General features: G+C 47.2%; 1 protein-coding gene across 1 annotated transcript in view; it reads left to right on the forward strand.

The window, feature by feature from the left end:
* The window catches only part of LOC140402471 (complement C1s subcomponent-like), a 91,714-nt gene that overhangs the window by 27,005 nt on the left and 38,229 nt on the right, over positions 1-26,480 (forward strand). The window lies entirely within an intron of this gene.

The following is a 26,480-nucleotide window of genomic DNA, read 5'->3' on the forward strand; positions in this document are numbered from 1 at the left end:
TGTGTGTGTGTAAGTCACTGTGTGTGTGTGAGAGTCACTGTGTGTGACTGTGTGTGAGTCACTGTGTGTGTGTGTGTGAGTCACTGTGTGTGTGTGTGTGTGAGAGTGTTTGTGTGTGAGTCACTGTGTGTGTGTTTGTGTGTGTGTATGTGTGTGCGTGAGTCACTGTGTATGTGTTTCTGTGTGTGAGTTTGTGTATGTGTGTGAATCACTGTGTATGAGTTTGTGTGTTTGTGTGTGTTTGTGAGTGTGTGTGAATCAGTGTGTGAGTTTCTGTGAGAGGCACTGTGTATGAGTTTGTGTGTGTGTTTGTGTGTGCGTGAGTCACTGTGTATGTGTTTCTGTGTGTGAGTGTGTGTGTGTCACTGTATGAGTTTGTGTGTGTGTGAATCACTGTGTATGAGTTTGTGTGTATGTGTGTGTTGTGAATGTGTGTGAGTCAGGGTGTGTGTTCTTGTGTGTGTGTGAATCACTGGGTATGGCTTTGTGTGTATGTGTGTGAGGCACTGTGTTTGTGTGTGAATCACTGTGTATGAGTGTGTGTGTGAGAGCCACTGTGTATGTTTGTGTGTGCGAGTCACTATGTGTGAGTTTGTGTGTGTGTGTGAATCACTGTATGTGTTTGTGTTTGTGTGTGCGCGTCTGAATCAGCGTATGGGTTTGTGTGTGTGTGTGAGTGAGGGTGTGTGTTCTTGTGTGTGTGTTAATAACTGGGTATGGGTTTGCGTGTGTGTGTGTAAGTCACTGTGTGTGTGTCTGTGTGTGTGAGTCACTGTGTGTGTTTGTGTGTGTGTGAGTCACTGTGTGTGTGTGAATCAGTGTACGAGTTTGTGTGTGTGCGTGAGTCACTGTGTGTGTGTATGTGTGTGTGAGTCACAGTGTTTGTGTGTGTGAGTCACTGTGTGTGTGTTTGTGTGAGAGTCACTGTGTGTATGTGCGTGTCACTGTGTGTGAGTGTGTCAGAGTCACTGTGTGTGTGTGTGTGAGTCACTGTGTGTGTGTTTGTGTGTGTGAGTCACTGTGTGTGAGGCACTGTGTGTATGTTTGTGTGTGTGAGTCACTGTGTGTGTGTGTCACTGTGTGTGTGTGTGTGTGAGTCACTGTGTGTGTGTGTGTGTTTGTGTGTGTGAGTCACTGTGTGTGTGTGTGTGTGAGTCACTGTGTGTGTGTGTGTGTGTGTGAGTCACTGTGTGTGTGTGAGTCACTGTGTGTGTGTGTGTGTGTGAGTCACTGTGTGTGTGTGAGTCACTGTGTATGTAAGTCACTGTGTGTGTATGTGAGTCACTGTGTGTGTGTGTGTGTGTGAGTCACTGTGTGTGTGTGTGTGTGAGAGTCACTGTGTGTGTGTGTGTGAGTCACTGTGTGTGTGTTTGTATGTGTGAGTCACTGTGTGTGTGTGTCTGAGTCACTGTGTGTGTGTGTGTGTGAGAGACTGTGTGTGTGTGTGTGAGAGTCACTGTGTGTGTGTGTGAGTCACTGTGACTTTGTGTGTGTGAGTCACTGTGTGTGTGTGTGTGTGAGAGAGAGAGTCACTGTCTGTGTGTGTGTGTGTGTGAGTGACTGTGTGTGTGTGAGTGTGTGTGTGAGTCAATGTGTGTGTGTGAGTGACTGTGTGTGTGTGTGTGTCACTATGTGTGTGTGTGTGTGTGTGTGAGTCACTGTGTGTGTGTGAGTGTGAGTCACTGTGTGTGTTTGTGTGTGTGGGTCACTGTGTGTGTGTGCGTGTGTGCGAGTCACTGTGTGTGTGTGTGTGTGTGTGAGTCACTGTGTGTGTGTGTGAGTCACTGTGTGTGTGAGTCACTGTATGTGTGTGAGTCACTGTGTGTTTGTGAGAGTCTGTGTGTGTGTGTGTGAGAGAGTCACTGTGTGTGTGTGTGTGTGTGTGTGTGGGTCACTGTGTCTCAGTCACTGTGTGTGTGTGTGTGTGAGTCACTGTGTGTGTGTGTGTCACTGTATGTGTGTGTGTGAGTCAGTGTGTGTGTGTTTCTGTGTGTGAGTGTGTGTGTGTCACTGTGTGAGTTTGTGTGTGTGTGTGAATCACTGTGTATGAGTTTGTGTGTGTGTTTGTGTGTGCGTGAGTCACTGTGTATGTGTTTCTGTGTGTGAGTGTGTGTGTGTCACTGTGTGAGTTTGTGTGTGTGTGTGAGTCACTATGTATGAGTTTGTGTGTATGTGTGTGTTGTGAGTGTGTGTGAGTCAGGGTGTGTGTTCTTGTGTGTGTGTCAATCACTGGGTATGGCTTTGTGTGTATGTGTGTGAGGCACTGTGTTTGTGTGTGAATCACTGTGTATGAGTGTGTGTGTGAGAGCCACTGTGTATGTTTGTGTGTTTGTGTGTGTTTGTGAGTGTGTGTGAATCAGTGTGTGAGTTTCTGTGAGAGGCACTGTGTATGAGTTTGTGTGTGTGTTTGTGTGTGCGTGAGTCACTGTGTATGTGTTTCTGTGTGTGAGTGTGTGTGTGTCACAGTGTGAGTTTGTGTGTGTGTGAATCACTGTGTATGAGTTTGTGTGTATGTGTGTGTTGTGAGTGTGTGTGAGTCAGGGTGTGTGCTCTTGTGTGTGTGTGAATCGCTGGGTATGGCTTTGTGTGTATATGTGTGAGGCACTGTGTTTGCGTGTGAATCACTGTGTATGAGTGTGTGTGTGAGAGCCACTGTGTATGTTTGTGTGTGTGAGTCACTATGTGTGAGTTTGTGTGTGTGTGTGTGTGAATCACTGTATGTTTGTGTGTGTGCGCGTCTGAATCAGCGTATGGGTTTGTGTGTGTGTGTGAGTGAGGGTGTGTGTTCTTGTGTGTGTGTTAATAACTGGGTATGGGTTTGTGTGTGTGTGTGTGTAAGTCACTGTGTGTGTGTCTGTGTGTGTGAGTCACTGTGTGTGTTTGTGTGTGTGTGTGTGTGAGTCACTGTGTGTGTGTGAATCAGTGTACGAGTTTGTGTGTGTGCGTGAGTCACTGTGTGTGTGTTTGTGTGTGTGAGTCACAGTGTTTGTGTGTGTGAGTCACTGTGTGTGTGTTTGTGTGAGAGTCACTGTGTGTATGTGTGTGTGTCACTGTGTGTGAGTGTGTGAGAGTCACTGTGTGTGTGTGTGTGAGTCACTGTGTGTGTGTTTGTGTGTGTGAGTCACTGTGCGTGTGTGAGGCACTGTGTGTGTGTGTTTGTGTGTGTGAGTCACTGTGTGTGTGTGTCACTGTGTGTGTGTGTGTGTGTGAGTCACTGTGTGTGTGTGTGTGTTTGTGTGTGTGAGTCACTGTGTGTGCGTGTGTGAGTCACTGTGTGTGTGTGTGCGAGTCACTGTGTGTGTGTGAGTCACTGTGTGTGTGTGTGTGCGTGTGAGTCACTGTGTGCGTGTGAGTCACTGTGTGTGTGTAAGTCACTGTGTGTGTGTGTGAGTCACTGTGTGTGTGTGTGTGAGTCACTGTGTGTGTGTGTGTGAGAGTCACTGTTTGTGTGTGTGTGAGTCACTGTGTGTGTGTTTGTATGTGTGAGTCACTGTGTGTGTGTGTGTGTGTGTGTGAGAGAGAGACTGTGTGTGTGTGTGTGTGTGTGTGTGTGAGAGAGTCACTGTGTGTGTGTGTGAGTCACTGTGACTTTGTGTGTGTGAGTCACTGTGTGTGTGTGTGAGAGAGAGAGTCACTGTCTGTGTGTGTGTGTGTGAGTCACTGTGTTTGTGAGTCATTGTGTGTGTTAGTCAATGTGTGTGTGTGAGTGACTGTGTGTGTGTGTGAGTCACTGTGTGTGTGTCTGTGTGTCACTATGTGTGTGTGTGTGTGTGTGTGAGTCAGTGTGTGTGTGTGTGTGTGTGTGAGTCACCGTGTGTGTTTGTGTGTGTGAGTCACTGTGTGTGTGTGTGCGAGTCACTGTGTGTGTGTGTGAGTCACTGTGTGTGTGTGTGTGTGAGTCACTGTGTGTGTGTGTGTGTGAGTCACTGTGTGTGTGTGTGAGTCACTCTGTGTGTGAGTCACTGTATGTGTGTATGTGTTTGTGAGTCACTGTGTGTTTGTGAGAGTCTGTGTATGTGTGTGTGAGAGTCACTGTGTGTGTGTGTGTGTGTGTGTGAGTTACTGTGTGTGTGTATGTGTGTGTGAGAGAGAGAGAGTCACTGTGTGTGTGTGTGGGTGTGCGTGTCAGTCACTGTGTGTGTGTGAGAGAGTCTCTGTGTGTGTGTGTGTGTGTGTCACTGTGTGTGTGTGTGAGTCACTGTGTGTGTGAGTCACTGTATGTGTGTATGTGTTTGTGAGTCACTGTGTGTTTGTGAGAGTCTGTGTATGTGTGTGTGAGAGTCACTGTGTGTGTGTGTGTGTGAGTCACTGTGTGTGTGTGTGTGTGTGTGAGAGAGAGAGTCACTGTGTGTGTGTGTGGGTGTGTGTGTGAGTCACTGTGTGTGTGAGAGAGAGTCACTGTGTGTGTGTGTGGGTCACTGTGTCTCAGTCACTGTGTGTGTGTGTGTGAGTCACTGTGTGTGTGTGTGTGTCACTGTATGTGTGTGTGAGTCAGTGTGTGTGTGTGAGAGAGAGCCTGTGTGTGTGTGTGTCACTGTGTGTGTGAGAGTCACTGTGTGTGTGAGAGACAGAGTCACTGTGTGTGTGTGTGAGTCACTGTGTGTCTGAGTCACTGTGTGTGTGTGTATGTGTGAGTCACTGTGTGTGTGTCACTGTATGTGTGTGTGAGTCAGTGTGTGTGTGTGTGTGAGAGTCTCTGTGTATGTGTGTGTCACTGTGTGTGTGTGAGTCACTGTGTGTGTGTGTGTGAGTCTTAGTGTGTGTGTGTGTGAGTCACTGTGTGTGTGTGTGTGAGAGTCTGTGTGTGTGTGTGTGTGTGAGAGTGTGTGTGTGTGTCACTGTGTGTGTGCTTGTGTGTGTGCTTGTGTGTGCGTGAGTCACTGTGTATGTGTTTCTGTGTGTGAGTGTGTGTGTGTGTCACTGTGTGAGTTTGTGTGTGTGTGTGTGAATCACTGTGTATGAGTTTGTGTGTATGTGTGTGTTTGTGAGTGTGTGTGAATCAGTGTGTGAGTTTCTGTGAGAGGCACTGTGTATGAGTTTGTGTGTGAGTTTGTGTGTGCGTGAGTCACTGTGTATGTGTTTCTGTGTGTGAGTGTGTGTGTCTCTGTGTGAGTTTGTGTGTGTGTGTGAATCACTGTGTATGAGTTTGTGTGTATGTGTGTGTTGTGAGTGTGTGTGAATCAGTGTGTGAGTTTGTGTGTGTGTGAGTCAGGGTGTGTGTTCTTGTGTGTGTGTGAATCACTGGGTATGGCTTTGTGTGTATGTGTGTGAGGCACTGTGTTTGTGTGTGAATCACTGTGTATGAGTGTGTGTGTGAGAGTCACTGTGTACGTTTGTGTGTGTGAGTCACTATGTGTGAGTTTGTGTGTGAGTGTGTGAATCACTGTATGTGTTTGTGTGTGCGTGTGTGAATCAGTGTATGAAATTGTGTGTGTGTGAGTCAGGGTGTGTGTTCTTGTGTGTGTGTGAATAACTGGGTATGGGTTTGTGTGTGTGTGTGTAAGTCACTGTGTGTGTGTTTGTGTGTGTGAGTCACTGTGTATGTGTGTGAGTCGCAGTGTGTGTGTGTTTGTGTGTGTGAGTCACTGTGTGTTTGTGTGTGTGAGCCACTGTGTGTGTGAGTGTGTGTGAGAGTCACTGTGTGTGTGTGTGAATCAGTGTACGAGTTTGTGTGTGTGCGTGAGTCACTGTGTGTGTGTTTGTGTGTGTGAGTCACAGTGTGTGTGTGTGTTTGTGTGTGTGAGTCACTGTGTGTTTGTGTGTGTTTGTGTGTGTGAGCCACTGTGTGTGTGTGTGAGTCACTGTGTGTGTGTGTGTGAGTCACTGTGTGTGTGTGTGTGTGAGAGTGTTTGTGTGTGAGTCACTGTGTGTGTGTTTGTGTGTGTGTATGTGTGTGCGTGAGTCACTGTGTATGTGTTTCTGTGTGTGAGTTTGTGTATGTGTGTGAATCACTGTGTATGAGTTTGTGTGTTTGTGTGTGTTTGTGAGTGTGTGTGAATCAGTGTGTGAGTTTCTGTGAGAGGCACTGTGTATGAGTTTGTGTGTGTGTTTGTGTGTGCGTGAGTCACTGTGTATGTGTTTCTGTGTGTGAGTGTGTGTGTGTCACTGTATGAGTTTGTGTGTGTGTGAATCACTGTGTATGAGTTTGTGTGTATGTGTGTGTTGTGAATGTGTGTGAGTCAGGGTGTGTGTTCTTGTGTGTGTGTGAATCACTGGGTATGGCTTTGTGTGTATGTGTGTGAGGCACTGTGTTTGTGTGTGAATCACTGTGTATGAGTGTGTGTGTGAGAGCCACTGTGTATGTTTGTGTGTGCGAGTCACTATGTGTGAGTTTGTGTGTGTGTGTGAATCACTGTATGTGTTTGTGTTTGTGTGTGCGCGTCTGAATCAGCGTATGGGTTTGTGTGTGTGTGTGAGTGAGGGTGTGTGTTCTTGTGTGTGTGTTAATAACTGGGTATGGGTTTGCGTGTGTGTGTGTAAGTCACTGTGTGTGTGTCTGTGTGTGTGAGTCACTGTGTGTGTTTGTGTGTGTGTGAGTCACTGTGTGTGTGTGAATCAGTGTACGAGTTTGTGTGTGTGCGTGAGTCACTGTGTGTGTGTATGTGTGTGTGAGTCACAGTGTTTGTGTGTGTGAGTCACTGTGTGTGTGTTTGTGTGAGAGTCACTGTGTGTATGTGCGTGTCACTGTGTGTGAGTGTGTCAGAGTCACTGTGTGTGTGTGTGTGAGTCACTGTGTGTGTGTTTGTGTGTGTGAGTCACTGTGTGTGAGGCACTGTGTGTGTGTTTGTGTGTGTGAGTCACTGTGTGTGTGTGTCACTGTGTGTGTGTGTGTGTGAGTCACTGTGTGTGTGTGTGTGTTTGTGTGTGTGAGTCACTGTGTGTGTGTGTGTGTGAGTCACTGTGTGTGTGTGTGTGTGTGAGTCACTGTGTGTGTGTGAGTCACTGTGTGTGTGTGTGTGTGTGAGTCACTGTGTGTGTGTGAGTCACTGTGTATGTAAGTCACTGTGTGTGTATGTGAGTCACTGTGTGTGTGTGTGTGTGTGAGTCACTGTGTGTGTGTGTGTGTGAGAGTCACTGTGTGTGTGTGTGTGAGTCACTGTGTGTGTGTTTGTATGTGTGAGTCACTGTGTGTGTGTGTCTGAGTCACTGTGTGTGTGTGTGTGTGAGAGACTGTGTGTGTGTGTGTGAGAGTCACTGTGTGTGTGTGTGAGTCACTGTGACTTTGTGTGTGTGAGTCACTGTGTGTGTGTGTGTGTGAGAGAGAGAGTCACTGTCTGTGTGTGTGTGTGTGTGAGTGACTGTGTGTGTGTGAGTGTGTGTGTGAGTCAATGTGTGTGTGTGAGTGACTGTGTGTGTGTGTGTGTCACTATGTGTGTGTGTGTGTGTGTGTGAGTCACTGTGTGTGTGTGAGTGTGAGTCACTGTGTGTGTTTGTGTGTGTGGGTCACTGTGTGTGTGTGCGTGTGTGCGAGTCACTGTGTGTGTGTGTGTGTGTGTGAGTCACTGTGTGTGTGTGTGAGTCACTGTGTGTGTGAGTCACTGTATGTGTGTGAGTCACTGTGTGTTTGTGAGAGTCTGTGTGTGTGTGTGTGAGAGAGTCACTGTGTGTGTGTGTGTGTGTGTGTGTGGGTCACTGTGTCTCAGTCACTGTGTGTGTGTGTGTGTGAGTCACTGTGTGTGTGTGTGTCACTGTATGTGTGTGTGTGAGTCAGTGTGTGTGTGTTTCTGTGTGTGAGTGTGTGTGTGTCACTGTGTGAGTTTGTGTGTGTGTGTGAATCACTGTGTATGAGTTTGTGTGTGTGTTTGTGTGTGCGTGAGTCACTGTGTATGTGTTTCTGTGTGTGAGTGTGTGTGTGTCACTGTGTGAGTTTGTGTGTGTGTGTGAGTCACTATGTATGAGTTTGTGTGTATGTGTGTGTTGTGAGTGTGTGTGAGTCAGGGTGTGTGTTCTTGTGTGTGTGTCAATCACTGGGTATGGCTTTGTGTGTATGTGTGTGAGGCACTGTGTTTGTGTGTGAATCACTGTGTATGAGTGTGTGTGTGAGAGCCACTGTGTATGTTTGTGTGTTTGTGTGTGTTTGTGAGTGTGTGTGAATCAGTGTGTGAGTTTCTGTGAGAGGCACTGTGTATGAGTTTGTGTGTGTGTTTGTGTGTGCGTGAGTCACTGTGTATGTGTTTCTGTGTGTGAGTGTGTGTGTGTCACAGTGTGAGTTTGTGTGTGTGTGAATCACTGTGTATGAGTTTGTGTGTATGTGTGTGTTGTGAGTGTGTGTGAGTCAGGGTGTGTGCTCTTGTGTGTGTGTGAATCGCTGGGTATGGCTTTGTGTGTATATGTGTGAGGCACTGTGTTTGCGTGTGAATCACTGTGTATGAGTGTGTGTGTGAGAGCCACTGTGTATGTTTGTGTGTGTGAGTCACTATGTGTGAGTTTGTGTGTGTGTGTGTGTGAATCACTGTATGTTTGTGTGTGTGCGCGTCTGAATCAGCGTATGGGTTTGTGTGTGTGTGTGAGTGAGGGTGTGTGTTCTTGTGTGTGTGTTAATAACTGGGTATGGGTTTGTGTGTGTGTGTGTGTAAGTCACTGTGTGTGTGTCTGTGTGTGTGAGTCACTGTGTGTGTTTGTGTGTGTGTGTGTGTGAGTCACTGTGTGTGTGTGAATCAGTGTACGAGTTTGTGTGTGTGCGTGAGTCACTGTGTGTGTGTTTGTGTGTGTGAGTCACAGTGTTTGTGTGTGTGAGTCACTGTGTGTGTGTTTGTGTGAGAGTCACTGTGTGTATGTGTGTGTGTCACTGTGTGTGAGTGTGTGAGAGTCACTGTGTGTGTGTGTGTGAGTCACTGTGTGTGTGTTTGTGTGTGTGAGTCACTGTGCGTGTGTGAGGCACTGTGTGTGTGTGTTTGTGTGTGTGAGTCACTGTGTGTGTGTGTCACTGTGTGTGTGTGTGTGTGTGAGTCACTGTGTGTGTGTGTGTGTTTGTGTGTGTGAGTCACTGTGTGTGCGTGTGTGAGTCACTGTGTGTGTGTGTGCGAGTCACTGTGTGTGTGTGAGTCACTGTGTGTGTGTGTGTGCGTGTGAGTCACTGTGTGCGTGTGAGTCACTGTGTGTGTGTAAGTCACTGTGTGTGTGTGTGAGTCACTGTGTGTGTGTGTGTGAGTCACTGTGTGTGTGTGTGTGAGAGTCACTGTTTGTGTGTGTGTGAGTCACTGTGTGTGTGTTTGTATGTGTGAGTCACTGTGTGTGTGTGTGTGTGTGTGTGAGAGAGAGACTGTGTGTGTGTGTGTGTGTGTGTGTGAGAGAGTCACTGTGTGTGTGTGTGAGTCACTGTGACTTTGTGTGTGTGAGTCACTGTGTGTGTGTGTGAGAGAGAGAGTCACTGTCTGTGTGTGTGTGTGTGAGTCACTGTGTTTGTGAGTCATTGTGTGTGTTAGTCAATGTGTGTGTGTGAGTGACTGTGTGTGTGTGTGAGTCACTGTGTGTGTGTCTGTGTGTCACTATGTGTGTGTGTGTGTGTGTGTGAGTCAGTGTGTGTGTGTGTGTGTGTGTGAGTCACCGTGTGTGTTTGTGTGTGTGAGTCACTGTGTGTGTGTGTGCGAGTCACTGTGTGTGTGTGTGAGTCACTGTGTGTGTGTGTGTGTGAGTCACTGTGTGTGTGTGTGTGTGAGTCACTGTGTGTGTGTGTGAGTCACTCTGTGTGTGAGTCACTGTATGTGTGTATGTGTTTGTGAGTCACTGTGTGTTTGTGAGAGTCTGTGTATGTGTGTGTGAGAGTCACTGTGTGTGTGTGTGTGTGTGTGTGAGTTACTGTGTGTGTGTATGTGTGTGTGAGAGAGAGAGAGTCACTGTGTGTGTGTGTGGGTGTGCGTGTCAGTCACTGTGTGTGTGTGAGAGAGTCTCTGTGTGTGTGTGTGTGTGTGTCACTGTGTGTGTGTGTGAGTCACTGTGTGTGTGAGTCACTGTATGTGTGTATGTGTTTGTGAGTCACTGTGTGTTTGTGAGAGTCTGTGTATGTGTGTGTGAGAGTCACTGTGTGTGTGTGTGTGTGAGTCACTGTGTGTGTGTGTGTGTGTGTGAGAGAGAGAGTCACTGTGTGTGTGTGTGGGTGTGTGTGTGAGTCACTGTGTGTGTGAGAGAGAGTCACTGTGTGTGTGTGTGGGTCACTGTGTCTCAGTCACTGTGTGTGTGTGTGTGAGTCACTGTGTGTGTGTGTCACTGTATGTGTGTGTGAGTCAGTGTGTGTGTGTGAGAGAGAGCCTGTGTGTGTGTGTGTCACTGTGTGTGTGAGAGTCACTGTGTGTGTGAGAGACAGAGTCACTGTGTGTGTGTGTGAGTCACTGTGTGTCTGAGTCACTGTGTGTGTGTGTATGTGTGAGTCACTGTGTGTGTGTCACTGTATGTGTGTGTGAGTCAGTGTGTGTGTGTGTGTGAGAGTCTCTGTGTATGTGTGTGTCACTGTGTGTGTGTGAGTCACTGTGTGTGTGTGTGTGAGTCTTAGTGTGTGTGTGTGTGAGTCACTGTGTGTGTGTGTGTGTGAGAGTCTGTGTGTGTGTGTGTGTGTGAGAGTGTGTGTGTGTGTCACTGTGTGTGTGCTTGTGTGTGTGCTTGTGTGTGCGTGAGTCACTGTGTATGTGTTTCTGTGTGTGAGTGTGTGTGTGTGTCACTGTGTGAGTTTGTGTGTGTGTGTGTGAATCACTGTGTATGAGTTTGTGTGTATGTGTGTGTTTGTGAGTGTGTGTGAATCAGTGTGTGAGTTTCTGTGAGAGGCACTGTGTATGAGTTTGTGTGTGTGTTTGTGTGTGCGTGAGTCACTGTGTATGTGTTTCTGTGTGTGAGTGTGTGTGTCTCTGTGTGAGTTTGTGTGTGTGTGTGAATCACTGTGTATGAGTTTGTGTGTATGTGTGTGTTGTGAGTGTGTGTGAATCAGTGTGTGAGTTTGTGTGTGTGTGAGTCAGGGTGTGTGTTCTTGTGTGTGTGTGAATCACTGGGTATGGCTTTGTGTGTATGTGTGTGAGGCACTGTGTTTGTGTGTGAATCACTGTGTATGAGTGTGTGTGTGAGAGTCACTGTGTACGTTTGTGTGTGTGAGTCACTATGTGTGAGTTTGTGTGTGAGTGTGTGAATCACTGTATGTGTTTGTGTGTGCGTGTGTGAATCAGTGTATGAAATTGTGTGTGTGTGAGTCAGGGTGTGTGTTCTTGTGTGTGTGTGAATAACTGGGTATGGGTTTGTGTGTGTGTGTGTAAGTCACTGTGTGTGTGTTTGTGTGTGTGAGTCACTGTGTATGTGTGTGAGTCGCAGTGTGTGTGTGTTTGTGTGTGTGAGTCACTGTGTGTTTGTGTGTGTGAGCCACTGTGTGTGTGAGTGTGTGTGAGAGTCACTGTGTGTGTGTGTGAATCAGTGTACGAGTTTGTGTGTGTGCGTGAGTCACTGTGTGTGTGTTTGTGTGTGTGAGTCACAGTGTGTGTGTGTGTTTGTGTGTGTGAGTCACTGTGTGTTTGTGTGTGTTTGTGTGTGTGAGCCACTGTGTGTGTGTGTGAGTCACTGTGTGTGTGTGTGAGTCACTGTGTGTGTGTGTGTGTGTTTGTGTGTGTGTTTGTGTGTGTGTGAGTCACTGTGTGTGTGTTTGTGTGTGTGTGAGTCACTGTGTATGTGTTTCTGTGTGTGAGTGTGTGTGTGTGTTTGTGTGTGAATCACTGTGTATGAGTGTGTGTGTGAGAGTCACTGTGTACGTTTGTGTGTGTGAGTCACTATGTGTGAGTTTGTGTGTGTGTGTGTGAATCACTGTATGTGTTTGTGTGTGCGTGTGTGAATCAGTGTATGAGATTGTGTGTGTGTGAGTCAGGGGGTGTGTTCTTGTGTGTGTGTGAATAACTGGGTATGGGTTTGTGTGTGTGTGTGTAAGTCACTGTGTGTGTGTGAGCCACTGTGTATGTGTGTGAGTCACAGTGTGTGTGTGTTTGTGTGTGTGAGTCACTGTATGTTTGTGTGTGTGAGCCACTGTGTGTGTGTGTGTGTGAGAGTCACTGTGTGAGTGTGTGAATCAGTGTACGAGTTTGTGTGTGTGCGTGAGTCACTGTGTGTGTGTTTGTGTGTGTGAGTCACAGTGTGTGTGTGTGAGTCACAGTGTGTGTGTGTTTGTGTGTGTGAGTCACTGTGTGTTTGTGTGTGTTTGTGTGTGTGAGTCACTGTGTGTGTGTGTGAGTCACTGTGTGTGTGTGTGTGTGTGTTTGTGTGTGTGTGAGTCACTGTGTGTGTGTGTGTGAGTCACTGTGTGTGTGTGTGCGAGTCACTGTGTGTGTGTGTGAGTCACTGTGTGTGTGTGTGTGCGTGTGAGTCACTGTGTGCGTGTGAGTCACTGTGTGTGTGTAAGTCACTGTGTGTGTGTGTGAGTCACTGTGTGTGTGTGTGTGTGAGTCACTGTGTGTGTGTGTGTGAGAGTCACTGTTTGTGTGTGTGTGAGTCACTGTGTGTGTGTTTGTATGTGTGAGTCACTGTGTGTGTGTGTGTGTGTGAGAGAGAGAGACTGTGTGTGTGTGTGTGTGTGTGTGTGAGAGAGTCACTGTGTGTGTGTGTGAGTCACTGTGACTTTGTGTGTGTGAGTCACTGTGTGTGTGTGTGAGAGAGAGAGTCACTGTCTGTGTGTGTGTGTGTGAGTCACTGTGTTTGTGAGTCATTGTGTGTGTTAGTCAATGTGTGTGTGTGAGTGACTGTGTGTGTGTGTGAGTCACTGTGTGTGTGTCTGTGTGTCACTATGTGTGTGTGTGTGTGTGTGTGGGTCAGTGTGTGTCTGTGTGTGTGTGTGTGTGTGAGTCACCGTGTGTGTTTGTGTGTGTGAGTCACTGTGTGTGTGTGTGCGAGTCACTGTGTGTGTGTGTGAGTCACTGTGTGTGTGTGTGTGTGAGTCACTGTGTGTGTGTGTGTGTGAGTCACTGTGTGTGTGTGTGAGTCACTGTGTGTGTGAGTCACTGTATGTGTGTATGTGTTTGTGAGTCACTGTGTGTTTGTGAGAGTCTGTGTATGTGTGTGTGAGAGTCACTGTGTGTGTGTGTGTGTGTGTGTGAGTCACTGTGTGTGTGTGTGTGTGTGTGTGTGTGTGAGAGAGAGAGTCACTGTGTGTGTGTGTGGGTGTGTGTGTGAGTCACTGTGTGTGTGTGAGAGAGTCTCTGTGTGTGTGTGTGTGTGTGTCACTGTGTGTGTGTGTGAGTCACTGTGTGTGTGAGTCACTGTATGTGTGTATGTGTTTGTGAGTCACTGTGTTTGTGAGAGTCTGTGTATGTGTGTGTGAGAGTCACTGTGTGTGTGTGTGTGTGTGTGTGTGTGAGTCACTGTGTGTGTGTGTGTGTGTGTGAGAGAGAGAGTCACTGTGTGTGTGTGTGGGTGTGTGTGTGAGTCACTGTGTGTGTGAGAGAGAGTCACTGTGTGTGTGTGGGTCACTGTGTCTCAGTCACTGTGTGTGTGTGTGTGTGTGTGAGTCACTGTGTGTGTGTGTGTGTCACTGTATGTGTGTGTGAGTCAGTGTGTGTGTGTGAGAGAGAGCCTGTGTGTGTGTGTGTCACTGTGTGTGTGAGAGTCACTGTGTGTGTGAGAGACAGAGTCACTGTGTGTGTGTGGGTCACTGTGTCTCAGTCACTGTGTGTGTGTGTGTGTGTGTGAGTCACTGTGTGTGTGTGTGTGTCACTGTATGTGTGTGTGAGTCAGTGTGTGTGTGTGAGAGAGAGCCTGTGTGTGTGTGTGTCACTGTGTGTGTGAGAGTCACTGTGTGTGTGAGAGACAGAGTCACTGTGTGTGTGTGTGAGTCACTGTGTGTCTGAGTCACTGTGTGTGTGTGTATGTGTGAGTCACTGTGTGTGTGTGTGTCACTGTATGTGTGTGTGAGTCAGTGTGTGTGTGTGTGTGAGAGTCTCTGTGTATGTGTGTGTCACTGTGTGTGAGTCACTGTGTGTGTGTGTGTGAGTCTTAGTGTGTGTGTGTGAGTCACTGTGTGTGTGTGTGTGAGAGTCTGTGTGTGTGTGTGTGTGAGAGTGTGTGTGTGTGTCACTGTGTGTGTGCTTGTGTGTGTGCTTGTGTGTGCGTGAGTCACTGTGTATGTGTTTCTGTGTGTGAGTGTGTGTGTGTGTCACTGTGTGAGTTTGTGTGTGTGTGTGTGAATCACTGTGTATGAGTTTGTGTGTATGTGTGTGTTTGTGAGTGTGTGTGAATCAGTGTGTGAGTTTCTGTGAGAGGCACTGTGTATGAGTTTGTGTGTGTGTTTGTGTGTGCGTGAGTCACTGTGTATGTGTTTCTGTGTGTGTGTGTGTGTCTCTGTGTGAGTTTGTGTGTGTGTGTGAATCACTGTGTATGAGTTTGTGTGTATGTGTGTGTTGTGAGTGTGTGTGAATCAGTGTGTGAGTTTGTGTGTGTGTGAGTCAGGGTGTGTGTTCTTGTGTGTGTGTGAATCACTGGGTATGGCTTTGTGTGTATGTGTGTGAGGCACTGTGTTTGTGTGTGAATCACTGTGTATGAGTGTGTGTGTGAGAGTCACTGTGTACGTTTGTGTGTGTGAGTCACTATGTGTGAGTTTGTGTGTGAGTGTGTGAATCACTGTATGTGTTTGTGTTTGCGTGTGTGAATCAGTGTATGAGATTGTGTGTGTGTGAGTCAGGGTGTGTGTTCTTGTGTGTGTGTGAATAACTGGGTATGGGTTTGTGTGTGTGTGTGTAAGTCACTGTGTGTGTGTTTGTGTGTGTGAGTCACTGTGTATGTGTGTGAGTCGCAGTGTGTGTGTGTTTGTGTGTGTGAGTCACTGTGTGTTTGTGTGTGTGAGCCACTGTGTGTGTGAGTGTGTGTGAGAGTCACTGTGTGTGAGTTTGTGTGTGTGAGTCACAGTGTGTGTGTGTGTTTGTGTGTGTGAGTCACTGTGTGTTTGTGTGTGTTTGTGTGTGTGAGCCACTGTGTGTGTGTGTGAGTCACTGTGTGTGTGTGTGAGCACTGTGTGTGTGTGTGTGTGTGTTTGTGTGTGTGTTTGTGTGTGTGTGAGTCACTGTGTGTGTGTTTGTGTGTGTGTGAGTCACTGTGTATGTGTTTCTGTGTGTGAGTGTGTGTGTGTGTTTGTGTGTGAATCACTGTGTATGAGTGTGTGTGTGAGAGTCACTGTGTACGTTTGTGTGTGTGAGTCACTATGTGTGAGTTTGTGTGTGTGTGTGAATCACTGTATGTGTTTGTGTGTGCGTGTGTGAATCAGTGTATGAGATTGTGTGTGTGTGAGTCAGGGGGTGTGTTCTTGTGTGTGTGTGAATAACTGGGTATGGGTTTGTGTGTGTGTGAGTAAGTCACTGTGTGTGTGTTTGTGTGTGTGAGCCACTGTGTATGTGTGTGAGTCACAGTGTGTGTGTGTTTGTGTGTGTGAGTCACTGTGTGTTTGTGTGTGTGAGCCACTGTGTGTGTGTGTGTGTGAGAGTCACTGTGTGAGTGTGTGAATCAGTGTACGAGTTTGTGTGTGTGCGTGAGTCACTGTGTGTGTGTTTGTGTGTGTGAGTCACAGTGTGTGTGTGTGAGTCACAGTGTGTGTGTGTTTGTGTGTGTGAGTCACTGTGTGTTTGTGTGTGTTTGTGTGTGTGAGCCACTGTGTGTGTGTGAGTCACTGTGTGTGTGTGTGAGTCACTGTGTGTGTGTGTGTGTGTGTTTGTGTGTGTGTGAGTCTCTGTGTGTGTGTTTGTGTGTGTGTTTGTGTGTGTGTGAGTCACTGTGTATGTGTTTCTGTGTGTGAGTGTGTGTGTGTGTGTCACTGTGTGAGTTTGTGTGTGTGTGTCTGAATCACTGTGTATGAGCTTGTGTGTATGTGTGTGTTTGTGAGTGTGTGTGAATCAGTGTGTGAGTTTCTGTGAGAGGCACTGTGTATGAATTTGTGTGTGTGTTTGTGTGTGCGTGAGTCACTGTGTATATATTTCTGTGTGTGAGTATGTGTGTGTGTGTGTGTCTCTGTGTGTGTTCTTGTGTGTGTGTGAATCACTGGGTATGGCTTTGTGTGTATGTGTGTGAGGCACTGTGTTTGTGTGTGAATCACTGTGTATGAGTGTGTGTGTGAGAGTCACTGTGTATGTTTGTGTGTGTGTGAGTCACTGTGAGTTTGTGTGTGTGTGAATCACTGTATGTGTTTGTGTGTGCGTGTGTGAATCAGTGTATGAGTTTGTGTGTGTGTGTGAATCAGTGTACGGGTTTGTGTGTGTGTGAGAGTCACTGTGTATGTTTGTGTGCGTGAGTCACTATGTGTGAGTTTGTGTGTGTGTGTGTGAATCACTATGTGTTTGTGTGTGCGTGTGTGAATCAGTGTATGAGTTTGTGTGTGTGTGTGTGTCAGGGTGTGTGTTCTTGTGTGTGTGTGAAACACTGGGTATGGGTTTGTGTGTGTGTGTGTGTGTAAGTCACTGTGTGTGTGTTTGTGTGTGTGAGTCACTTGCGTGTGTTTGTGTGTGTGAGTCACTGTGTATGTGTGTGCGTCACAGTGTGTGAGTCACTGTGTGTTTGTGTGTGTGAGCCACTGTGTGTGTGTGTGAATCAGTGTACGGGTTTGTGTGTGTGCGTGACTCACTGTGTGTGTGCTTGTGTGTGTGAGTCACAGTGTGTGTGTGTGAGTCACAGTGTGTGTGTGTTTGTGTGTGTGAGTCACTGTGTGTGTGTGTTTGTGTGTGTGAGCCACTGTGTGTGTGTGTGTGTGAGTGTGAGTCACTGTGTGTGTGTGTGAGTCACTCTGTGTGTGTGTGTGTGTGAGTCACTGTGTGTGTGTTTGTGTGTGTTAGTCACTGTGTGTGTGTTTGTGTGTGCATGAGTCACTGTGTATGTGTTTCTGTGTGTGAGTGTGTGTGTATGTGTGTCACTGTGTGAGTTTGTGTGTGTGTGTGAATCACTGTGTATGAGTTTGTGTGTATGTGTGTGTTTGTGAGTATGTGTGAATCTGTGTGTGAATTTGTGTGTGTGTGTGAGTCAGGGTGTGTGTTCTTGTGTGTGTGTGTGAATCACTGGGTATGGCTTTGTGTGTATGTGTGTGAATCACTGTGTATGAGTGTGTGTGTGAGAGTCACTGTGTATGTTTGTGTGCGTGAGTCACTATGTGTGAGTTTGTGTGTGTGTGTGTGAATCACTATGTGTTTGTGTGTGCGTGTGTGAACCAGTGTGTGAGTTTGTGTGTGTGTGTGAGTCAGGGTGTGTGTTCTTGTGTGTGTGTGAATCACTGGGTATGGGTTTGTGTGTGTGTAAGTCACTGTGTGTGTGTTTGTGTGTGTGAGTCACTGTGTGTGTGTTTGTGTGCGTGAGTCACAGTGTGTGTGTGTGAATCACAGTGTGTTTGTGTGTGTGAGCCACTGTGTGTGTGAGTGTGTGTGAGAGTCACTGTGTGTTTGTGTGAATCAGTGTGTGAGTTTGTGTGTGTGTGAGTCAGGGTGTGTGTTCTTGTGTGTGTGTGAATCACTGGGTATGGCTTTGTGTGTATGTGTGTGAGGCACTGTGTTTGTGTGTGAATCACTGTGTATGAGTGTGTGTGTGAGAGTCACTGTGTACGTTTGTGTGTGTGAGTCACTATGTGTGAGTTTGTGTGTGAGTGTGTGAATCACTGTATGTGTTTGTGTGTGCGTGTGTGAATCAGTGTATGAAATTGTGTGTGTGTGAGTCAGGGTGTGTGTTCTTGTGTGTGTGTGAATAACTGGGTATGGGTTTGTGTGTGTGTGTGTAAGTCACTGTGTGTGTGTTTGTGTGTGTGAGTCACTGTGTATGTGTGTGAGTCGCAGTGTGTGTGTGTTTGTGTGTGTGAGTCACTGTGTGTTTGTGTGTGTGAGCCACTGTGTGTGTGAGTGTGTGTGAGAGTCACTGTGTGTTTGTGTGAATCAGTGTACGAGTTTGTGTGTGTGCGTGAGTCACTGTGTGTGAGTTTGTGTGTGTGAGTCACAGTGTGTGTGTGTGTTTGTGTGTGTGAGTCACTGTGTGTTTGTGTGTGTTTGTGTGTGTGAGCCACTGTGTGTGTGTGTGAGTCACTGTGTGTGTGTGTGAGCACTGTGTGTGTGTGTGTGTGTGTTTGTGTGTGTGTTTGTGTGTGTGTGAGTCACTGTGTGTGTGTTTGTGTGTGTGTGAGTCACTGTGTATGTGTTTCTGTGTGTGAGTGTGTGTGTGTGTTTGTGTGTGAATCACTGTGTATGAGTGTGTGTGTGAGAGTCACTGTGTACGTTTGTGTGTGTGAGTCACTATGTGTGAGTTTGTGTGTGTGTGTGAATCACTGTATGTGTTTGTGTGTGCGTGTGTGAATCAGTGTATGAGATTGTGTGTGTGTGAGTCAGGGGGTGTGTTCTTGTGTGTGTGTGAATAACTGGGTATGGGTTTGTGTGTGTGTGAGTAAGTCACTGTGTGTGTGTTTGTGTGTGTGAGCCACTGTGTATGTGTGTGAGTCACAGTGTGTGTGTGTTTGTGTGTGTGAGTCACTGTGTGTTTGTGTGTGTGAGCCACTGTGTGTGTGTGTGTGTGAGAGTCACTGTGTGAGTGTGTGAATCAGTGTACGAGTTTGTGTGTGTGCGTGAGTCACTGTGTGTGTGTTTGTGTGTGTGAGTCACAGTGTGTGTGTGTGAGTCACAGTGTGTGTGTGTTTGTGTGTGTGAGTCACTGTGTGTTTGTGTGTGTTTGTGTGTGTGAGCCACTGTGTGTGTGTGAGTCACTGTGTGTGTGTGTGAGTCACTGTGTGTGTGTGTGTGTGTGTTTGTGTGTGTGTGAGTCTCTGTGTGTGTGTTTGTGTGTGTGTTTGTGTGTGTGTGAGTCACTGTGTATGTGTTTCTGTGTGTGAGTGTGTGTGTGTGTGTCACTGTGTGAGTTTGTGTGTGTGTGTCTGAATCACTGTGTATGAGCTTGTGTGTATGTGTGTGTTTGTGAGTGTGTGTGAATCAGTGTGTGAGTTTCTGTGAGAGGCACTGTGTATGAATTTGTGTGTGTGTTTGTGTGTGCGTGAGTCACTGTGTATATATTTCTGTGTGTGAGTATGTGTGTGTGTGTGTGTCTCTGTGTGTGTTCTTGTGTGTGTGTGAATCACTGGGTATGGCTTTGTGTGTATGTGTGTGAGGCACTGTGTTTGTGTGTGAATCACTGTGTATGAGTGTGTGTGTGAGAGTCACTGTGTATGTTTGTGTGTGTGTGAGTCACTGTGAGTTTGTGTGTGTGTGAATCACTGTATGTGTTTGTGTGTGCGTGTGTGAATCAGTGTATGAGTTTGTGTGTGTGTGTGAATCAGTGTACGGGTTTGTGTGTGTGTGAGAGTCACTGTGTATGTTTGTGTGCGTGAGTCACTATGTGTGAGTTTGTGTGTGTGTGTGTGAATCACTATGTGTTTGTGTGTGCGTGTGTGAATCAGTGTATGAGTTTGTGTGTGTGTGTGTGTCAGGGTGTGTGTTCTTGTGTGTGTGTGAAACACTGGGTATGGGTTTGTGTGTGTGTGTGTGTGTAAGTCACTGTGTGTGTGTTTGTGTGTGTGAGTCACTTGCGTGTGTTTGTGTGTGTGAGTCACTGTGTATGTGTGTGCGTCACAGTGTGTGAGTCACTGTGTGTTTGTGTGTGTGAGCCACTGTGTGTGTGTGTGAATCAGTGTACGGGTTTGTGTGTGTGCGTGACTCACTGTGTGTGTGCTTGTGTGTGTGAGTCACAGTGTGTGTGTGTGAGTCACAGTGTGTGTGTGTTTGTGTGTGTGAGTCACTGTGTGTGTGTGTTTGTGTGTGTGAGCCACTGTGTGTGTGTGTGTGTGAGTGTGAGTCACTGTGTGTGTGTGTGAGTCACTCTGTGTGTGTGTGTGTGTGAGTCACTGTGTGTGTGTTTGTGTGTGTTAGTCACTGTGTGTGTGTTTGTGTGTGCATGAGTCACTGTGTATGTGTTTCTGTGTGTGAGTGTGTGTGTATGTGTGTCACTGTGTGAGTTTGTGTGTGTGTGTGAATCACTGTGTATGAGTTTGTGTGTATGTGTGTGTTTGTGAGTATGTGTGAATCTGTGTGTGAATTTGTGTGTGTGTGTGAGTCAGGGTGTGTGTTCTTGTGTGTGTGTGTGAATCACTGGGTATGGCTTTGTGTGTATGTGTGTGAATCACTGTGTATGAGTGTGTGTGTGAGAGTCACTGTGTATGTTTGTGTGCGTGAGTCACTATGTGTGAGTTTGTGTGTGTGTGTGTGAATCACTATGTGTTTGTGTGTGCGTGTGTGAACCAGTGTGTGAGTTTGTGTGTGTGTGTGAGTCAGGGTGTGTGTTCTTGTGTGTGTGTGAATCACTGGGTATGGGTTTGTGTGTGTGTAAGTCACTGTGTGTGTGTTTGTGTGTGTGAGTCACTGTGTGTGTGTTTGTGTGCGTGAGTCACAGTGTGTGTGTGTGAATCACAGTGTGTGTGTGTTTGTGTGTGTGAGTCACTGTGTGTTTGTGAGTGTGTGTGTGTGAGCCACTGTGTGTGTGTGTGTGTGAGTCACTGTGTGTGTGTGAGAGTCACTGTGTGTGTGAGTCACTGTGTGTGTGAGTCACTATGTGTGTGTGTTTGTGTGTGTGCGTATGACTCACTGTGTATGAGTTTCTGTGAGGGGCACTGTGTATGAGTGTGTGTGTATGTGTTCTGTGTGTGTGAATCACTGGGTATGGGTTTGTGTGTATGTGTGTGAGTCACTGTGTTTGTGTGTGTGTGTGTGAATCACTGTGTATGAGTGTGTTTGTGTGTGAGTCACATTGTATATGTGTGTGTGTGAGTCACTATGTGTGAGTTTGTGTGTGAATCACTATGTGTTTGTGTGTGTGTGTTTGTGTGTGTGAGAATCAGTGTATGAGTTTGTGTGTGTGCGTGAGTCACTGTGTGTGTGTTTGTGTGTGTGAGTCACAGTGTGTGTGTGAGTCACTGTGTGTGTGTTTGTGTGTGTGAGTCACAGTGTGTGTGTGTGAGTCACAGTGTGTGTGTGTGAGTCACTGTGTGTGTGTGTTTGTGTGTGTGAGCCACTGTGTGTGTGTGTGTGTGAGTCACTGTGTGTGTGTGTGAGTCACTCTGTGTGTGTGTGTGTGTGTGAGTCACTGTGTGTGTGTTTGTGTGTGTTAGTCACTGTGTGTGTGTTTGTGTGTGTGTTTGTGAATCACTGGGTATGGCTTTGTGTGTATGTGTGTGAGGCACTGTGTTTGTGTGTGAATCACTGTGTATGAGTGTGTGTGTGAGAGTCACTGTGTATGTTTGTGTGCGTGAGTCACTATGTGTGAGTTTGTGTGTGTGTGTGTGAATCACTATGTGTTTGTGTGTGCGTGTGTGAATCAGTGTATGAGTTTGTGTGTGTGTATGAGTCAGGGTGTGTGTTCTTGTGTGTGTGTGAATCACTGGGTATGGGTTTGTGTGTGTGTGTGTGTGTGTAAGTCACTGTGTATGTGTTTGTGTGTGTGAGTCACTGTGTGTGTGTTTTTGTGCGTGAGTCACAGTGTGTGTGTGTGAATCACAGTGTGTGTGTGTTTGTGTGTGTGTCACTGTGTGTTTGTGAGTGTGTGTGTGAGCCACTGTGTGTGTGTGTGTGTGTGAGTCACTGTGTGTGTGTGAGAGTCACTGTGTGTGTGAGTCACTGTGTGTGTGAGTCACTATGTGTGTGTGTGTATGACTCACTGTGTATGAGTTTCTGTGAGGGGCACTGTGTATGAGTGTGTGTGTATGTGTTCTTCTGTGTGTGTGAATCACTGGGTATGGGTTTGTGTGTGTGTGTGTGAATCACTGTGTATGAGTGTGTTTGTGTGTGAGTCACTGTGTATATGTGTGTGTGTGAGTCACTATGTGTGAGTTTGTGTGTGAATCACTATGTGTTTGTGTGTGTGTGTGTGTTTGTGTGTGTGAGAATCAGTGTATGAGTTTGTGTGTGTGCGTGAGTCACTGTGTGTGTGTTTGTGTGTGTGAGTCACAGTGTGTGTGTGAGTCACTGTGTGTGTGTTTGTGTGTGTGAGTCACTGTGTGTTTGTGTGTGAGTCACTGTGTGTGTGTGTGTGTGAGTCACTGTGTGCGTGTGTGTGAGTCACTGTGTGTATGATTCACTGTGTATGCGTTTCTGTGAGAGGCACTGTGTATGGGTTTGTGTGTGTGTGTGTGTTTGTGGGTGTGTGAGTCACTGTGTATGTTTGCGAATCTCTGTGTGTGTGAGTCACTATGTGCGAGTTTGTGTGTGTGTGTGTGAATCACTGTGTATGAGTTTGTGTGTGTGAGTCAGTGTATGAGTTTGTGTGTGTATGAGTGAGTCAAGGAGTGCGTTCTTGTCTGTGTGTGAATCACTGGGTATGAGTATGTGTGTTTGAGTCACTGTGTATGTTTGTGTGTGTGTGAGTCACTATGTGTGTTTGCATGTGAATCACTATGTGTGTGCGTGTCAATCAGTGTACGAGATTGTGTGTGTGTGTGAGTCAGGGTGTGTGTATGTTTGTGTGTGTGAGTCACTGTGTGTGTGTGTGAGAGTCACTGTGTGTTTGTGTGAGAGTCACGGTGTGTGTGTGTGTGTCACTGTGTGTGTGTGTGAGAGTCACTGTGTGTGTGTGAGTCACTGTGTGTGTGTGTGTGCGTGAGTCACTGATTGTGTGTGTGTGAGGCACTGTGTGTGTGTGTTTGTGTGTGTGAGTCACTGTGTGTGTGTGTGTCACTGTGTGTGTGTGTGTGAGTCACTGTGTGTGTGTGTTTGTGTGTGTGAGTCACTGTGTGTGTGTGTGACTCACTGTGTGTGTGTGTGGGTGGGTGTGAGTCACTGTGTGTGTGTGAGTCACTGTGTGTGTGTGAGTCACTGTGTGTGTGTGTAAGTCACTGTGTGTGTGTGTGAGTCACTGTGTGTGTGTGTGTGTGAGAGTCACTGTGTGTGCGTGTGTGAGTCACTGTGTGTGTGTTTGTGTGTGTGAGTCACTGTGTGTGTGTGTGTCTGACTCACTGTGTGTGTGTGTGTGTGTGAAAGACTGTGTGTGTGTGTGTGAGAGTCACTGTGATTGTGTGTGTGTGTGAGTCACTGTGACTTTGTGTGTGTGAGTCACTGTGTGTGTGTGTGTGTGAGAGAGAGTCACTGTCTGTGTGTGTGTGTGTGAGTCACTGTGTGTGAGTCAATATGTGTGTGTGAGTCACTGTGTGTGTGTGTGAGTCACTGTGTGTGTCTGTGTGTCACTATGTGTGTGTGTGTGTGTGAGAGTCACTGTGTGTGTGTGTGTCACTGTGTGTGTTTGTGTGTGTGAGTCACTGTGTGTGTGTGTGAGTCACTGTGTGTGTGTGTGTGTCACTGTGTGTGTGTGTGTGAGTCAATGTGTGTGTGTGTGTCACTGTATGTGTGTGTGTGAGTCAGTGTGTGTGTGTGTGTGTGTCACTGTGTGTGTGTGAGCCATTGTGTGCGTGTGTGAGAGAGAGTCACTGTGCGTGTGTGTGTGTGAGTCACTGTGTGTCTGAGTCACTGTGTGTGTGTGTGTGTGTGTGTGAGTCACTGTGTGTGTGTGTGTGTGTCAGTGTGTGTGTGTGAGAGAGAGTCTGTGTGTGTGTGTGTGTCACTGTGTGTGTGTGTGTGTGAGTCACTGTGTGTGTGTGTGTTAGTCACTGTGTGTGTGTGAGTCTCAGTGTGTGTGTGAGAGTCTGTGTGTGTGTGTGAGAGTCACTGTGTGTGTGTGTCACTGTGTGTGTGTGTGTGAGTGTGTGTGTGTGTGTGTGAGTCACTGTGTGTGTTTGTGTGTGAGTCACTGTGTGTGTGTGTGTGTGATTCACTGTGTGTGTGTGTGTGAGTCACCGTGTGTGTGTGAGTCACCGTGTGTGTGTGATTCTCAGTGTATGTGTGTGTGTCACTGTGTGTGTGTGTGAGTCACTGTGTGTGTGTGTGTAACTGTGTGTGTGAGTCTCAGTGTGTGTGTGTGAGTCACTGTGTGTGTGTGTGTGTGAGTCACTGTGTGTGTGTGTGTGAATGTGTGTGTGGGTCACTTTGTCTGTGTGAGTCACTGAGTGTGTGTGTGTAGTGAGTGTCAGTGTGTGTGTGTGTGAGTCACTGTGCGTGTGTGTGTGTGCGCGTGAGTCACTGTGTGTGTGTGTGAGTCTCAGTGTGTGTGTGTGTGAGTCACTGTGTGTGTGTGTGTGTGAATCACTGTGTGTGCATGTGTGTGAGTCACTGTGTGAGTCTCAGTGTGTGTGTGTGTGTGTGTGTGTGAGTCACTGTGTGTGTGTGTGAGAGTCTGTGTGTGTGTGTGTGTGAGTCACTGTGTGTGTGCGTGAGTCACTGTGTGTGTGTGTGTGAGTCACCGTGTGTGTGTGTGTGAGTCAATGTGTGTGTGTGTGTCACTGTATGTGTGTGTGTGAGTCAGTGTGTGTGTGTGTGTGTGTCACTGTGTGTGTGTGAGTAATTGTGTGCGTGTGTGAGAGAGAGTCACTGTGCGTGTGTCTGTGAGTCACTGTGTGTCTGAGTCACTGTGTGTGTGTGTGTGAGTCACTGTGTGTGTGTGTGTGTCAGTGTGTGTGTGTGAGAGAGAGTCTGTGTGTTTGTGTGTGTCACTGTGTGTGTGTGTGTGAGTCACTGTGTGTGTGTGTGAGTCACTGTGTGTGTGTTTGTGTGTGTGAGTCACTGTGTGTGTGTGTGTGTCTGACTCACTGTGTGTGTGTGTGTGTGTGTGTGAAAGACTGTGTGTGTGTGAGAGTCACTGTGTGTGTGTGTGTGTGAGTCACTGTGACTTTGTGTGTGTGAGTCACTGTGTGTGTGTGTGTGTGTGAGAGTCACTGTCTGTGTGTGTGTGTGTGTGAGTCTCTGTGTGTGAGTCAATATGTGTGTGTGAGTCACTGTGTGTGTGTGTGAGTCACTGTGTGTGTCTGTGTGTCACTATGTGTGTGTGTGTGTGTGAGTCACTGTGTGTGTGTGTGAGTCACTGTGTGTGTTTGTGTGTGTGAGTCACTGTGTGTGTGTGTGAGTCACTGTGTGTGTGTGTGTGAGTCAATGTGTGTGTGTGTGTGTGTCACTGTATGTGTGTGTGTGAGTCTGTGTGTGTGTGTGTGTCACTGTGTGTGTGTGTCATTGTGTGCGTGTGTGAGAGAGAGTCACTGTGCGTGTGTGTCTGTGAGTCACTGTGTGTCTGAGTCACTGTGTGTGTGTGTGTGTGAGTCACTGTGTGTGTGTGTGTCAGTGTGTGTGTGTGAGAGAGAGTCTGTGTGTGTGTGTCACTGTGTGTGTGTGTGAGTCACTGTGTGTGTGTGTGAGTCACTGTGTGTGTGTGTGTGAGTCACTGTGTGTGTCTGTGTTAGTCACTGTGTGTGTGTGAGTCTCAGTGTGTGTGTGAGAGTCTGTGTGTGTGTGTGTGTGAGAGTCACTGTGTGTGTGTGTCACTGTGTGTGTGTGTGTGTGAGTGTGTGTGTGTGTGTGAGTCACTGTGTGTGCGTTTGTGTGTGAGTCACTGTGTGTGTGTGTGTGTGATTCACTGTGTGTGTGTGTGTGAGTCACCGTGTGTGTGTGAGTCACCGTGTGTGTGTGATTCTCAGTGTATGTGTGTGTGTCACTGTGTGTATGTGTGAGTCACTGTGTGTGTGTGTGTGTGTGTGTAACTGTGTGTGTGAGTCTCAGTGTGTGTGTGAGTCACTGTGTGTGTGTGTGTGTGAGTCACTGTGTGTGTGTGTGTGAGTGTGTGTGTGGGTCACTTTGTCTGTGTGAGTCACTGAGTGTGTGTGTGTAGTGAGTGTCAGTGTGTGTGTGTGTGAGTCACTGTGCATGTGTGTGTGTGCGCGTGAGTCACTGTGTGTGTGTGTGTGTGTGTGTGAGTCTCAGTGTGTGTGTGTGTGAGTCACTGTGTGTGTGTGTGTGTGAATCACTGTGTGTGCGTGTGTGTGTGAGTCACTGTGTGAGTCTCAGTGTGTGTGTGTGTGTGTGTGAGTCACTGTGTGTGTGTGTGAGAGTCTGTGTGTGTGTGTGAGTCACTGTGTGTGTGCGTGAGTCACTGTGTGTGTGTGTGTGTGAGTCACTGTGTGTGTGTGTGTGTGAGTCTCAGTGTGTGTGTGTTTGTCTGTGTGAGTCACTGTGTGTGTGTGTGTGTGAGTCACTGTGTGTGTGTGTGTGTGAGTCTCAGTGTGTGTGTGTTTGTCTGTGTGAGTCACTGTGTGTGTGTGAGAGAGTCTCTGTGTGTGTGTGTGTGTGTGAGTCACTGTGTGTGTGTGTGTGAGTCACTGTGTATGAGCCCTGTGCCCTTTCACTTTGATGCTGATGAATGCCTGCTCTGGCTGCAGTGATGAAGTGATTCTCCTGTAGGACTGCAGCACCAAACTGCTGGATCGCATTCTCCACAGCATCTGTCAACCTGCCAGTATTCACCTTGGTGCGTTGGCTTGCCTATCATATCACTCAGATTGAATGCGAACGGACATCTCCATCGAGCGTTGCAATCTGAAGAGTGCATCCCTCTGTGATATTCCCAGACTTGTCGTTACAGTTCCAGCAACTGATCCCGGACCAAATCCAGAGGGTCGGCATTGGACCCTGACTCAGCAGATTCCTCCTCTAGTTATCCTC

This window comes from Scyliorhinus torazame, chromosome 25 (genome assembly GCF_047496885.1).
Source record: "Scyliorhinus torazame isolate Kashiwa2021f chromosome 25, sScyTor2.1, whole genome shotgun sequence".
NCBI classification, from domain to species: domain Eukaryota; kingdom Metazoa; phylum Chordata; class Chondrichthyes; order Carcharhiniformes; family Scyliorhinidae; genus Scyliorhinus; species Scyliorhinus torazame.